Source organism: Arachis ipaensis, chromosome B01 (genome assembly GCF_000816755.2).
Source record: "Arachis ipaensis cultivar K30076 chromosome B01, Araip1.1, whole genome shotgun sequence".
NCBI lineage: Eukaryota > Viridiplantae > Streptophyta > Magnoliopsida > Fabales > Fabaceae > Arachis > Arachis ipaensis.
Window position 1 is genome coordinate 68,683,138 of NC_029785.2, and position 14,117 is coordinate 68,697,254.

Below are 14,117 nucleotides of genomic sequence, written 5' to 3' on the forward strand. Positions count from 1 at the left end.
CAGTATTAATAGGAGCCGTATAAATTAGCCTCAACTAAAATAAATAGGAATCGTGTTTTTATATGATTTGATATGAAGAGGCGACTCCACATAAAACATAATATAAAAATTGAAATTGGAAGACATTATGAGCATCATTTAAACTATATATTTTGAGAAGGAAAATTATAGGTAGACAATGAAAATATTAAACAATGTGAACAACAGATATATCGGATGTTCATTTTACTAGGTGTGTGGATGGTTATTTAATATTAAAATTTAGGTAAGTAATTTGGAGGTATAGTGTATTTTTATTTTATTGGTAGTTGTTCATATTGTTCAAGAAAGTCATTAGTTACCTAGCATAACCCTTTTGAGAATCATTGTACGTACTAGTTTGGAACCTTAGCCAGCATTCTTTAGTTAATTAATTAAATAGGAACCATCTTTAACCAAAGAAGGAACAAATAGAAGGCAATAACACACTACAAGAAAGGACCTACTTGGTGGTTCTTTTCTTGTGAATCGCTGAGATAGGATAGGATATGATAGCCTGCATGTGAGTCGTTTACATTACACCACTCTATTGGCATTGGCAAGGAAGCTCCATGAATTGAAGCATCTTCCAAAGAAGGAAAAGTATGTAAAGGCAATGCAAGGCAAGAGGGTATCGCTACTTGGCTAACTAAACAAGCAAAGTCAGAAGCATGCCAAACACTGTCAGTGTAGTATTAAGATAATGTCAACTAGGTAAGATACAAGAATTGAGATGTTTGAATGATCCTATAAACTACAAGGAGCTATGTAATAAGTAGTATGATACTTGATTATTAGGTATAACATATTTTTATAATCCTATAAACTGCAAGGAGCTATGTAATAAAGATTACAGAGAAGCAACATAATGAGATAGATGTGCAAGATTTGACTTGATCCAAAAACTGAACAAAGAACAGAAGCCAGAGAGACAGGGAGAGATGAGTTTACCAAAACGGTTCGACCCCATAAATGGTTCTGCCTCATCAGTTGCACCACCTTGCTACTGTTCCTGAAGTTTCGAAAGAACAGTGTTACGAACACAAGCTATAGGTATACCGTGTACATGGTTATGTATCAGTATTATAATAGATGCTATTGATACTTAATTTTATGCTATATTAAGTAGACTTATACCTAGAATACCCGACTCCATCTCAAACGGTGACAGAAATCTATCGAAGCAGTGTCCTGATATTTTATAGACCAAAAGCTCATTGGTGGGATCCATGATTACTTTTCTACAAGTATCATCACAAACTAGAAAAAGAAAAGAAACATTGAATTGTTAGATTTAGTCTAAACTAAAGGATTTAAACTTATGCAATGTAAAAATACACAGTAGCATTGTCTATAAAATATGTTTCGTACCATGAACTTGCCTGGTCTTCTCACAAATAAATACATCTCCAATTTCATAGTAAGAGCATGTTTCCCCAAAACAAGCATGAACAGTTACCACTGCATCGCTGAGTCCCTTGCTGCTTTTCCATGATGACACTTGATCAGCTAATGTTTTGTCAAGGATTATTCTGTCGTCCTTCACCTTCATATGTTAAACGAATACAATTAGGGGAAGTCACAAACAGTTAAGAGGCACATCTTTTATGGAAGCAAGAAGCATTCACATCAAAGCACATTATAGTATTGGAAGAGTTTCACGTGTACCGGAAACACCGGTGTTCCAATTGTTTTAACTGTTGATCTAAATTATAAAAGATATATATAATATATATTAATTGAAATCTACAGTTAAAACAACTGGAACACCGATGTTCCCAGTACACTTGAAAATTTTCCTATAGTATTAGGTATTAACAACAAACTTACTTTGCAGCCTAGCATTTGCATAATGTTATAAAATCCCTGTTAAGTTTTTTATACATACAGAGCAAAATCAAACAGGCATTACAATATAAAGTTCAGCTTTCCCCTTCATCAAATAGCTCGGAAAGTAGGTGGTGCACGAAATTGACTCCGCAGAATTTGCACAGATAGACCGCCAAGTATACCGGGTCGTCCAAGTAATACCTCAGGTGAGTGAGGGTCGATCCCCCGGAAATTGTTGGTTTGAGCAAGCAATGGACACCTTGCAGATCTTAGTTAGGCAGATAGAAATTATACTTTGTCACAAAAAACATATAAAATAGATAAATAGAACGTTACTAGATAGATGAGAAATCAATGATGATAGAATAGTTGAGGCTTCAAAGATGCTTTGTCTTTCCGGATTAACTTTTCTTACTGTCTTCTTTAATAACCTTCTGATTCCTTCAATGGCAGCCATAAGTGATTAACTCATGTCCTCTCATCAAGTTAACCTCCTCCACTGCAGCAATCCACCATGTTGAGATGACTCATGTCCTCTCATCAAGCCAGCTCTAGGTTTCTCACTGTGGTAGAAGATGAAGCTCTAAGCAATCCACTCCCCTTCATGATCCTACTCAAGGTGCCACAGAGACCTCACGCACCCATAGTCAACGAGATTTCATGTCACATATCCAAAGTTGCTCAGATGCTCTATTGGAATTCGCAATGCAATCTCTAGCTTTAGTTCAATGCTATCCGGGTCAGGAATCGCATGGAACCCATGTAGAATAGGGGTGATTGTCATGGGTCACCCTCAATTCATAAGATGAAGAACGAGGTTGCATAAGAGAATAGAATCAGACATATTGAATTAGAACAGTAATATTATTGATCCATGAAACTCAGCAGAGCTCCTAACCTTAACCTTAGGAGGTTAGTGACTCATACTGTACAGAAAATAATAATGAAAGGTCTGAATGGGCAAAGATCTCCATTGAAGCTCAAAATAGTTGGCATCTTTAGGAACTTAGAATACAGGTGATACTATTGATTCTCTTAGTTAAGTTCCTTTTTATTCTTGAACACAGCTTCTTTAGAGTCTTGGCTGTGACCCTAAGCACTTTGTTTTCCAGTATTACCACCGGATACATAAATGCCACAGACATTTTAACTGGGTGAATCCCTTAGGATTGTGATTTAGCTTTGCTAGAATCCCCAGCCAGTGGTGTCCAGAGTTCTTAAGCACACTTTTTGCTTTGGACCACGACTTTAACTACTCAGTCTCAAGCTTTTCACTTGACACCTTCACACCACAAGCATATAGTTAGGGAAGCAGCTCAATTGAGCTGTTTAGGCTAAGATATTTCTTTTAGGCCCTCCTAACCATTGATGCTCAAAGTCTTGGATCCTTGCTCTTGCCTTTTGATTTAAAGAGCTATTGGCTTTTTCTGCTTTTTTTTCGTATATTTTTTTTATTTTTGCTGCTTTTTCTTGCTTCAAGAATCAATTTTTGGATTTTTCAAATTACCAATAATACTTAACTTTTATCCTCATTCTTTCAAGAGCCAACATTCTTAACTCCAAAATCAAATATGCACTGTTCATTCATACGTTCAGAAAACAAAAGCAATGCCACCACGTCAAATAATTGAACTATTCTTAATATATAACTCGAAATTCATGCATCTTACTTTTCTTTTTCAATAAAATAATTATTTTAAGCAAGGTGAGAGATGCATGGAATATTTCATGCACTAGAAACAAACAATAAAACAAAATACATGGAAAATAAAACAAAAAATAACGTAGGCAACAGGGGAGTAAAGGGAACGAATCCACCTTAATGATGACGTCTACTACTCCTTCTAGAGGATCTAATGGAGTGCTTGATTTCCTCTATGTCACGCCCCTACCTCTGTTGTTCTTCCCTCATGATTCTTTGCTCTTTCCTCATGGCTCTTTGATCTTCTCTTATGTCATGGTGATGTCCCATCCTTAGTTAATCCATGCTGGAGCTTAATTCTCCTAGAGAAGTGTGTAATTGGTCCCAATAGCCTTGGGAAGGAAAATGCATCCCTTAAGGCATCTCAGAGATTTCTTGTTGAGGCAACTCCACATGCTCTTGCTATGGTCCATGTGCTGGCTCTCTAGTTTGCTCTATCCTCTTCTTGGTGATGGGCTTGTCCTCCTCAATATGAATTTCTCTTTCTATGATAATTCCAACTGAATTGCATAGGTGACAGATAAGGTGGGGGAAGGCCAACCTTGCTAAGGGGAAAGGCTTTTCAGCTTTCTTGTACAACTCTTGAGGTATTACCTCATGTACCTCCACCTCACTTCCAATTATAATGCAATGAATCATGATGGCTCTGTCAATGGTCACTTCTGACCGATTGCTAGTAGGAATGATAGAGCGCTGAATAAATTCCAACCATCCTCTAGCTACAGGCTTGAGGTCAAGCCTTCTCAGTTGGATAGGCTTGCATTGAGCATCCCTCTTCGACTGAGCTCCTTCCACACAAATGTCTGAAAGGACTTGGTCCAGCCTCTGGTCAAAATTGACTCTCCTAGTGTAAGGATGTGGTCTCCTTGCATCAGTGGCAAATGTAGCGCCAACCTTACACTTTCCGGGCTGAAATCCAAGAGACGCCCTCGAACCATGGTATGCCAATTTTTGGGACTTGGGTTCACGCTTGTATCATGATTTTTCGTGACCTATGTATTGGCATAGAACTCTTGTACCATCTAGATTTCAACCTCTGGGATAGGATTGGTTAGGACTTCCCAACCTCTCTTTCGGATTTCTCTTCAGATCTTCGGGTATTCATTCTTTTTTAGCCTAAAGGGGACTTCAAGAATCACTATTTTCTTTGCCACTACTTCATAGAAGTGGTCTTGATGAGCTTTGGTGATGAATCTTTCTCTCTCCCAAGATTCGGAGGTGGAAGCAACTGTTTTTCCTTTCCTCTTTCTAGAGGGTTCTCTGACTTTGGGTGCCATAAGTGTGAATGGAAAGTAAAAAGCAAGGCTTTTCAAACACCAAACTTAAAAGCTTTGCTCGTCCTTGAGCAAAATATGAAGAAAAGAGTATAAGAAGAAGAGAATTAGTAGAGAAAGGAGGAGAGGAGGATTCAGCCAAGTGGGATTTAGAGTATGAATGGTATGTGTATGAAGGGTAGGAAGAAGGGGTATTTATAGGAGTGGGATAGGTTAGAGTTCGAATAAATGGGTGGAAATTGGGTGGAAAATTTTGAATTTGAAGTAGGTGAGGGTTGGTGGGAGTTATGATGGTTTTGGGAAGTGATATGGATGTGATTGGGTTAGGGATTATAGGGAAGAGTGTGTGGGAAAGAGGGAAAGTAAGAGAGAGAAGAAGGTGGGGGTAGGTAGAGATTCTATGGGACACACTGATCCTGAGGGGCAAGGGAATTCAAGTTCCCTGCCCCCTTGTGGACGTCGAATGCCCAGCTCTTGCTCCTGGATGGTGTTCAATGCCAGCTATGTGCTCTTCTTGGGCATTGAACGCCCAGGTTCTGCCCCCTGACTGGCATTCAACGCCAGCTTCAGGCACCCTGGCTGGCGTTCAACACTAGCAATGTTGTTCCATATGTGCGTTGAACGCCCACTCTGGCCTCCCTGGCTGGCGTTCAATGCCAGCAAAGGACCTACTCCAGGGTGTTATATTTTCGGCTCTGATTGTTTCTATTTCTGTTCTAACTACTGCACATGGTCACAAACTTAAACAAATATGAAAATTAAACTAAAATAACTTAAATAAACTAAAAAAAAAACAAGAAAACATTAATTATTGATGGGTTGCCTCCCAACAAGCGCTTCTTTAACGTCACTAGCTTGATGGTTAGCTCCTTATGGAGATGGATAGGGGCTCAAAATTTTGCCCCTTATAGTGAACTTCTTGCCTGTGCTCTCATGGATAAGTTTCAGATGTTCTAGAGACAGGATCTTGTTCACAGTGTATGGAATGACTGGGTTATCAGTGAAGATCACTCTCATGCCAAGTGAGAGGCCTTCAGTTAGGATTTTCTTATCCCTCCAACCTTTAGGTACTTTATTCTTAGTACATTTATTCTCAATGCTTCATAATGGCTACCCAACACTAAACTTAGAGTTGGTGTCTGGGGGTCCTGTATAACTTTGCAATGAGAGAGAGGGTTGGAACACTAGGTGTTGCACAACTGTCTCTCTTTTATCAGAAGGAGAGTTAGGGTTAGGCATCTTGAACAAGATATGATCCTCCCATAACTGTAGAATTAGCTCTCCCTTGGCTACATCAATGATGGCATTGGTAGTGGCTAGGAAGGATCTTCCAAAGATGATGGATTCATCCTCTTTCTCCCAATATCCAAGATTATGAAATCTGCAGGAATGTAAAGGTTCTCAACCTTTACTAAGACGTCCTCTACATGATCATAAGCCTTTTTCATTGACCTGTCTGTCATCTCTAGTGAGATTCTTGCAGCTTGTACCTCAAAGATTTCCAACTTCTCCATTACAAAGAGTGGCATAAGGTTTATGCTTGACCCTAGGTCACACAGAGCCTTATCAAAGGTAATGGTGCCTATGGTGCAGGGAATCAGGAAGCGTCTGGGATCCAGCAGCTTCTGAGGTAGTTTCTGCTAAACCAAGGCATTGAGTTCCTTGGTGAGCATTGGAGGTTCTTCTTCCAATGGCTCTGTGCCAAACTACTTGGTATTCAGCTTCATCAAAATTCCTAGGTACTGAGCAACTTGCTCTTCCCTAGTTTCCTCTTTCTCATTAGAGGAGGAGTACTCTGCAGATTCTATGATCCTCAACCAAGCATTCAAAGGAACTTCAATGGGCTTCTCATGAACCTTGGGTTTTATCAGTTCTTCACTAGGGAAGTTCTTAGTGGACTTAGGGTTGCCAACTATCCCTATTGTGGCATTCAATGCCAGGACTTGTGTTTCTTTGGGCGTTGAATGCCCAACTTGAATACCTTCACTAGCATTCAACGCCAGCTTTTGTATTGCCCTGGGTGTTGAGCGCCCAGTAAGGTGCTCCTTACTGGCGTTGAACGCCAGTGATGGTGGCTTGTTGGGCATTGAACGCCTAGTAAGGTCTTCCTTACTGGCGTTCAACGCCAGTAATGGGGCTTCTGTGGGCGTTGAATGCCCAGTAAGGACTTCCTTACTGGTGTTCAAATCCATTGCATCCTTTTCAGATTTGGCCTCAGTCTCTACAGTGATAGCCTTGCACTTTTCTCTTGGGTTCACTTCAGTGTTAATAGGAAGAGTGTTAGGAGGGGTCTCAGGGATTCTCTTACTCAGTTGACCAACTTGTACCTCTAGATTTCTAATGGAGGATCTGGTTTCTGTTATGAATCTGTGAGTGGTCTTAGAGAGTTCAAAGACTATGGTTGCTAAGTTAGAAAGACTCGGCTTAGAAGTCTCTATCTGTTGCTGAGAAGATGGGAATGGTGGTCTATTGTTGAACCTATTCTGGGTTCTTCCACCTTAATTATTGTTGAAGCCTTGCTGAGGCTTATATTGATCCTTCCATGAAAGGTTAGGATGATTTATCCATGAGGAGTTGTAGGTGTTTCCATAGGGTTCTCCTATGTAATTCACCTCTTCCATCATGGGTTGATCTGGATCATAGGCATCTCCATCATAGGAGGTGTCATGAGTGCTGCTAGTTGCAGCTTGCTCTCGAGTCAAGTGCTGTGAGATCATATTGACCTGCTGGGTCAAGATCTTATTCTGAGCCAATATGGCATTCAGAGTGTCAACTTCCAAGACTCCTTTCTTCTGAGCTACCCCATTGTTCACAGGGTTCCTCTCAGAAGTGTACATAAATTGGTTATTTGCAACCATTTCAATGAGTTTCTGTGCCTCTTCAGGCGTTTTCTTCAAGTGGCGTGATCCACCAGCAGAATGATCCAAGGACATCTTGGATATCTCAGATAGACCATCATAGAAGATTCCTAGGATAGACCATTCTGAGAGTATGTCAGGAGAACTGATAAACTACTATTTCATGGTTTATCGTGTGCTCAATTGAGTGATTTTTATCAACTCTTTACCCACTTATTCATACTATTTGCATGGTTTTACAATTCCTTCCCAGAATTTGTGCTATGATTGAAAACATGCTTCTTTGGCTTTAAATTACCAAATAATAATCCTCTCTTATTACCATTAGATGCCTTAATATGTGTGTTAAGTGATTTCAGGATTTACAGGACAGGAATGGCTTAGAGGATGGAAAGGAAGCATGCAAAAGTGGAAGGAATACAAGAAGTTGAAGAAGTTGCTAAGCTGTCCAGCCTGACCTCTTCGCACTCAAACGGCTATAACTTTAGCTACAGATGTCCAAACAACACGGTTCCAGTTGCGTTGGAAAGCTAACATCCGGGGCTTTGATTTGATATATAATATATTATAGTTGTCCTGACTCTAGGTGACGTGAACGCATGCCTTACGCGGCCGCGTCGCAGTGGCGAAAATTAGCGTGTTTAAATTCGCAACCAGCGAATTCTAGGCTGTTTCCAACCCAGTTTGCGGCCCAGAAAACACAGATTATAGGCTATAAAGTGGGGGAATGCATCTATTCATAATCATGCTTTCATATTCACAGTTTTAGGAGTAGATGTAGTTTTTAGAGAGAGAGGTTCTCTCCTCTCTCTTAGGATTAGGATTTAGGATTTCTCTTAGTTTTAGGAGTGACTCTCAATCCCAGGTTCAATGTTCTTCTACTTTTATTTACTCTATTATTTTATTTTAGTTTGTTAATGTTGGTTTATGAACTCCATGTTAGAATTGATTTCTTTATTTAAAATTTGAGGTATTTCAGACTTATGATTGCTCTCTTTAATTTATTAATACTCTCGGTTTATCCAAATTATTTTCATTCAAATAGACTTTCTTCCATTTTGGCTTTGGTTGAGTCATTGGAGACACTTGAGTTATCAAACTCATTGTTGATTGAAAATTGGAATTCTTCAAGAATTAATTCGAGTTCCAATAACTCTAGCCTTTCCCAAGGAAAGACTAGGACCTGAGGAATCAAAATTAATTCATCCACTTAACTTACCTTCATAGTTAGAGGTTAACAAAGTGGGAGAAAAATCCAATTCTCATTACAATTGATAAGGATAACCAGGATAGGACTTCCAGTTTTCATACCTTGCCAAGAGTTTATTTTATAGTTATTTATTTATTTTATTCTTCTTATGCAACATACTGCTCCCTTACTTTCTAAAACCTCTAATTTACAAGACTCATAACCAATAATAAGAACATACCTCCCTGCAATTCCGTGAGAAGACGACCCAAGGTTTGACTACTTCGGTTATCAATTTATTTAGGGGTTTGTTACTTGTGACAACCAAAACGTTTGCATGAAGGGATTTCTGTTGGTTTAGAACTTATATCTACAACGTGACTATTTTTATAAATTCTTTACTAGCAAAAATCCTAACGTCAAAATGGCGCCGTTGTCGGGGAATTGCAAACGTGTGCCTTATTATTGGTTATTGTAAATATTTACTTTTTTGCTTGTTTATTTGTTTTTATTTTTGCTTTTTCATAAATTAAGAGGTTATTGGTTTTTATTTAGTTATTAAAATTTTTTTTCAAAAAAATTTGTTCTTGGTGTTCATCTTGATCTTCAAGTTGTTCTTCGTGTTCATCTTAACCTTCAAGTTGTTCTTAGTTATTTTCTTCGTTTTGATCTAAAAATTTTAAGTTTAGTGTCATTTTATTATTTTTCTCTTTCCTCATTAAATTCAAAAATTCAAAATTTAAAATTCAGATATCAAATTTCAATATTTAAATTCCAAAATTCAAAATCCAAATTTAAAATTTTAAATTTAAAATTTTAAAAAAATCAAACCTTTTCAAAATTAAATATTTTTTAAATTTTTATCTTATATTGTTGACTTTTCAAAATTCAAATTTCAAAATTTAAAAATTCAAATTTAAAAATTTTCAAATTTCAAATTTTAAAATTTAAAATTCAAATTTCAAAATTTAATTTTCAAATTCAAAATTTAAATAACCTTTTAATTTAAAAATTTGTTTTTATTTTCATTTTTAATTTTTAATTACTATTATGAGTTCTCACCCCTCTCGCTTTTAATATTGAAAGGAATGGAAATTATAACAGGAACATGCATCAAGGTCAAAATAATCAGAGATGGAAGAAGCCACGAGGATCTGATCAACCCTTCTGGCAACAACACTTTCCACAGTACCACAAACAAAGACCATTCCATGATGCATACCAAGACAATAGTTATGGTGGACCCTTTCGTGACAACCAAAATGTTTGTGTGAAAGGACTTTTGAAGGTATAGAAACTATACTTGCAACGAGGATTTATCCACAAATTTCTAGACCACGCAAAAGTTCTCTCATCAAGGACACCTCCTGATCAGTTGCTTGTATCTTTCCCAAGCTTCATAGAGCGATTTGCCCTCTTTTTGTCTGAAGGTTTGAACTTCCACCCTAAGCTTGCTCATCTTTTGAGGTGGAAAGAACTTGGCCAAAAAAGCATTGACCAACTTTTTCCAAGAGTCTAGGCTTTCCTTTGGTTGAGAGTTTGACCATATCCTAGCTTTGTCTCTAACAGCAAAAGGAAAAAGCATAAGTGATGGATATTTTGGAAAAAAAATTCCAAACACCTAAAGCTCACTGGCAAGTATACCGGGTCGCATCAAGTAGTAAAACTCACTTAGAGTGAGGTCGATCCCACAGGGATTGATGGATCAAGCAACTTTAGTGGGTGATTAGTTTAGTCAAGCTAACATTGAGTGAATTGTGTGAAGTTGATCAACAGAAAGTAAACTGCATGAATTATAAAGTGCAGAAAGTAACATTGGACAGAAACTTAAAGAGCAAGAAATGTAAATTGCAAAGAACTTAAATGACAAGAAATGTAAATTGCATGAAATGTAAAGGGGCTGGGTGTTGGAAAGTAAAGAAAGCAGTAAATCAGTAACTTAGAGCAATTGCAGAAAATGTAAAGTTACAGGGAATATAAACCAAGATCACAGCAAACATCAAGTGTAAGATGCAGAGGAACAGGAAGATCTAAATTGCAAGGAAAGTAAATTTGGAAGCAAAGGGAGTAGAAAGCAATGAGAACAGAAGATTAAACTCAAGCTCAATGGGAATTGAATTGTGAATTTGCAGAAAGGAAAACTTGCAGAAGAAGGAAAATGAAGCAGATTTTAAACAGAATTGCTTGAAGAAGCAAACAGAAATTAAATTCAACTCAATTGCAAAATCAAAATGAGAGGTTGAAGATCTCAGGAGCTCAATGAGACTTGAAAACAAGTCTAGATCTCACTCCCTTCCTTGATCCAACAGAGAACAAGATACAGGAAAATTAAAGATGAAAGCAATAAATGAAAACTCAGATTCAATTCTCAATTCTCTGAAATTGTGTAGAAGAACAACCAAGAGAAATCTTAGACCTAGAGGGAAACCGAATTCCTTCACTTCTCAATCCAAGATTCAAATTCAAAGAAAAAAAACTAGAAGAGAGCTCTCTAATCCTAATGCTTTGTAGTGGAGCCAACCTCCTATGCTCTCTAATGGAGCTCACCTACAAAGATGAAAATGATGCCTTATATAGGCTTTAAAATATGAAAATGAAAATGAAAATGAAATTGAAATTAAAAACAAATTATAATTTAAATGAAATTCCTCATCTAATTGATCCTTGTGCCTTTGAGTGATGTTAATTGGGCTTTCTTGATTTGGATTTGAGGAAGAGTGGATATGGTTGGCCTTGGTTTAATTGGTTTGGAGCATGGGTCAAGCTTGGTTCAAGTTGGTTTGGTATGGGACACCTCCTAGGGCAATGCTCGGCTCTCACTAAGAGAGCAGCATTGGTGCTTGTTTCCTTGGCCTTGCTTTGTTGCACGCAACTATGCTCCCTGACTATGTCAATGTAGCGCTCCGCTCTCCCCAAGAGCGCAGCATCCTTGCTTCCTTGGTGAGGCTCCAGGTTCAAGCCTTGGTGAAAGCATTTGGGGAGATATTTTCCTTGAATTTTCATGAAGAGAGCACGACAATGCTCTCTCCAAGAGCGCAGCGCTCTCCTAGTGAGCGCTACTGATGAGCGGATATTTTATACGCTTTTTGGGGTTAATTTCATGTAGTTTTTAGGATGTTTTAGTTAAGTTTTTAGTATATTTTCATTAGTTTCTTGGAAAAATTCGTATTTCTGGACTTTACTATGAGTTTGTGTGTTTTTCTGTAATTTCAGGTATTTTCTGGCTGAAATTGAGGGAGCTGAGCAAAAATCTGATTCAGGCTGAAAAAGGACTGCTGATGTTGTTGGATTCTGACCTCTCTGTACTCGGAATGGATTTTATGGAGCTACAGGAGTTCAATTGGCGCGCTTCCAATTGCGTTGGACAGTAGACATCCAGGGCTTTCCAGTAATATATAATAGTCCATGCTTTGCTTAAGGATAGCCGACGTAAACTGGCGTTCAACGCCAGTTCCATGTTGCAGCCTGGCATCCAGCGCCAGAAACAGGTTACAAGTTGGAGTTCAATGCTAGAAACAGGTTACAACCTGGCGTTGAACGCCCAAAACAGCCCAGGCAGATGAGAAGCTTAAGTCTCAGCCCCAGCACACACCAAGTGGGCTCCAGAAGTGGATTTCTGCACTATCTATCATAGTTTACTCATTTTCTGTAAACCTAGGTTACTAGTTTAGTATTTAAACAACTTTTAGAGATTTATTTTGTATCTCATGACATTTTAGATCTGAAATTTGTACCTTTTGGCAGCATGAGTCTCTAAACCCCATTGTTGGGGGTGAGGAGCTCTGCAGCGTCTCGATGAATTAATGCAAGTACTTCTATTTTCCATTCAAACATGCGTGTTCCTATCTAAGATATTCATTTGCGCTTAATTATGGAGAAGGTGATGATCCGTGACACTCATCACCTTCCTCAACCCATGAACGTGTGCATGACAACCACCTCCGTTCTATATTAGATTGAATGAGTATCTCTTAGATTCCATAATCAGAATCTTCGTGGTATAAGCTAGAATTAATGGCGTCATTCAGGAGAATCTGGAAAGTCTAAACCTTGTCGGTGGTATTCCGAGTAGGATTCTGGGATTGGATGACTGTGACGGGCTTCAAACTCGCGAGTGCTGGACGTAGTGACAGATGCAAAAGGATAGTAAATCCTATTCCAGTATGATCGAGAACCTCTAGATGATTAGCTGTGCTATGACAGAGCATTTGGACCATTTTCACTGAGGAGATGGGAAGCAGCCATTGACAACGGTGACACCTTACATAGAGCTTGCCATGGAAGGAACTTTGCACTTTTTAATGCATGCGTGAAGAAGAGGACAGGGAGAAAGCAGAGATTCAAAAGACAAAGCATCTCCAAAACTCCAACATATTCTCTATTACTGCATAACAAGTATTTATTTTATGCTCTCTTATTCTTCACAATTAAATTTGATAAGTGAATTGTTTTCCTGACTAAGAGTTACAAGGTAACCATAGATTGCTTCAAGCCAACAATCTCCGTGGGATTTGACCCTTACTCACGTAAGGTATTACTTGGACGACCCAGTGCACTTGCTGGTTAGTGGTACGAGTTGTGAAAAGTGTGATTCACAATTCGTGCACCAAGTTTTTGGTGCCGTTGCCGGGGATTGTTCGAGTTTGGACAACCGATGGTTTATTTTGTTGCTTAGATTAGGAAAAATTTTTCTTTTTGGTTTAGAGTCTTCTATTATTGTTTTTGGTTGAAATTAATTTTTTTTAAATCCTTATTTTCTCTTTTTTTAAATTTTTTGAAATTTTTTTTTTTAGTTATTAAAAATACTTCTTCAAAACAAGTGTTACATTTACTGCCCAATTGGCTAGAGCGTTGGTCTATGTTCTTGGTAATTGAGTATCTTCTTGTTAAAATCTTTTTTTCAAAAATAATTTTTCTTTGATTAAATCTTGTGCCAAACTTTAAGTTTGGTGTTTTCTTGTTAATCTTTCTATAATTTTCGAAAATTTTAGTTTGGTTTGCTAAAAATTTTAAGTTTGGTGTTCTACCTTCATGTTCTTGTGGTTCTTGTGATTCTTCAAAGTGTTCTTGAGTTTTCCTTGTGTCTTGATCTTAAAATTTTTAAGTTTGGTGTTCCTTGGTGTTTTCCCTCCAAAATTTTCGAAAACATGGAGCATTAGATCTAAAAATTTTAAATCTTGTGGTATTTTATAGTTTTTCTCTTTCCTTATTAAATTCAAAAAATATATATTTTCTAACTATTTTTA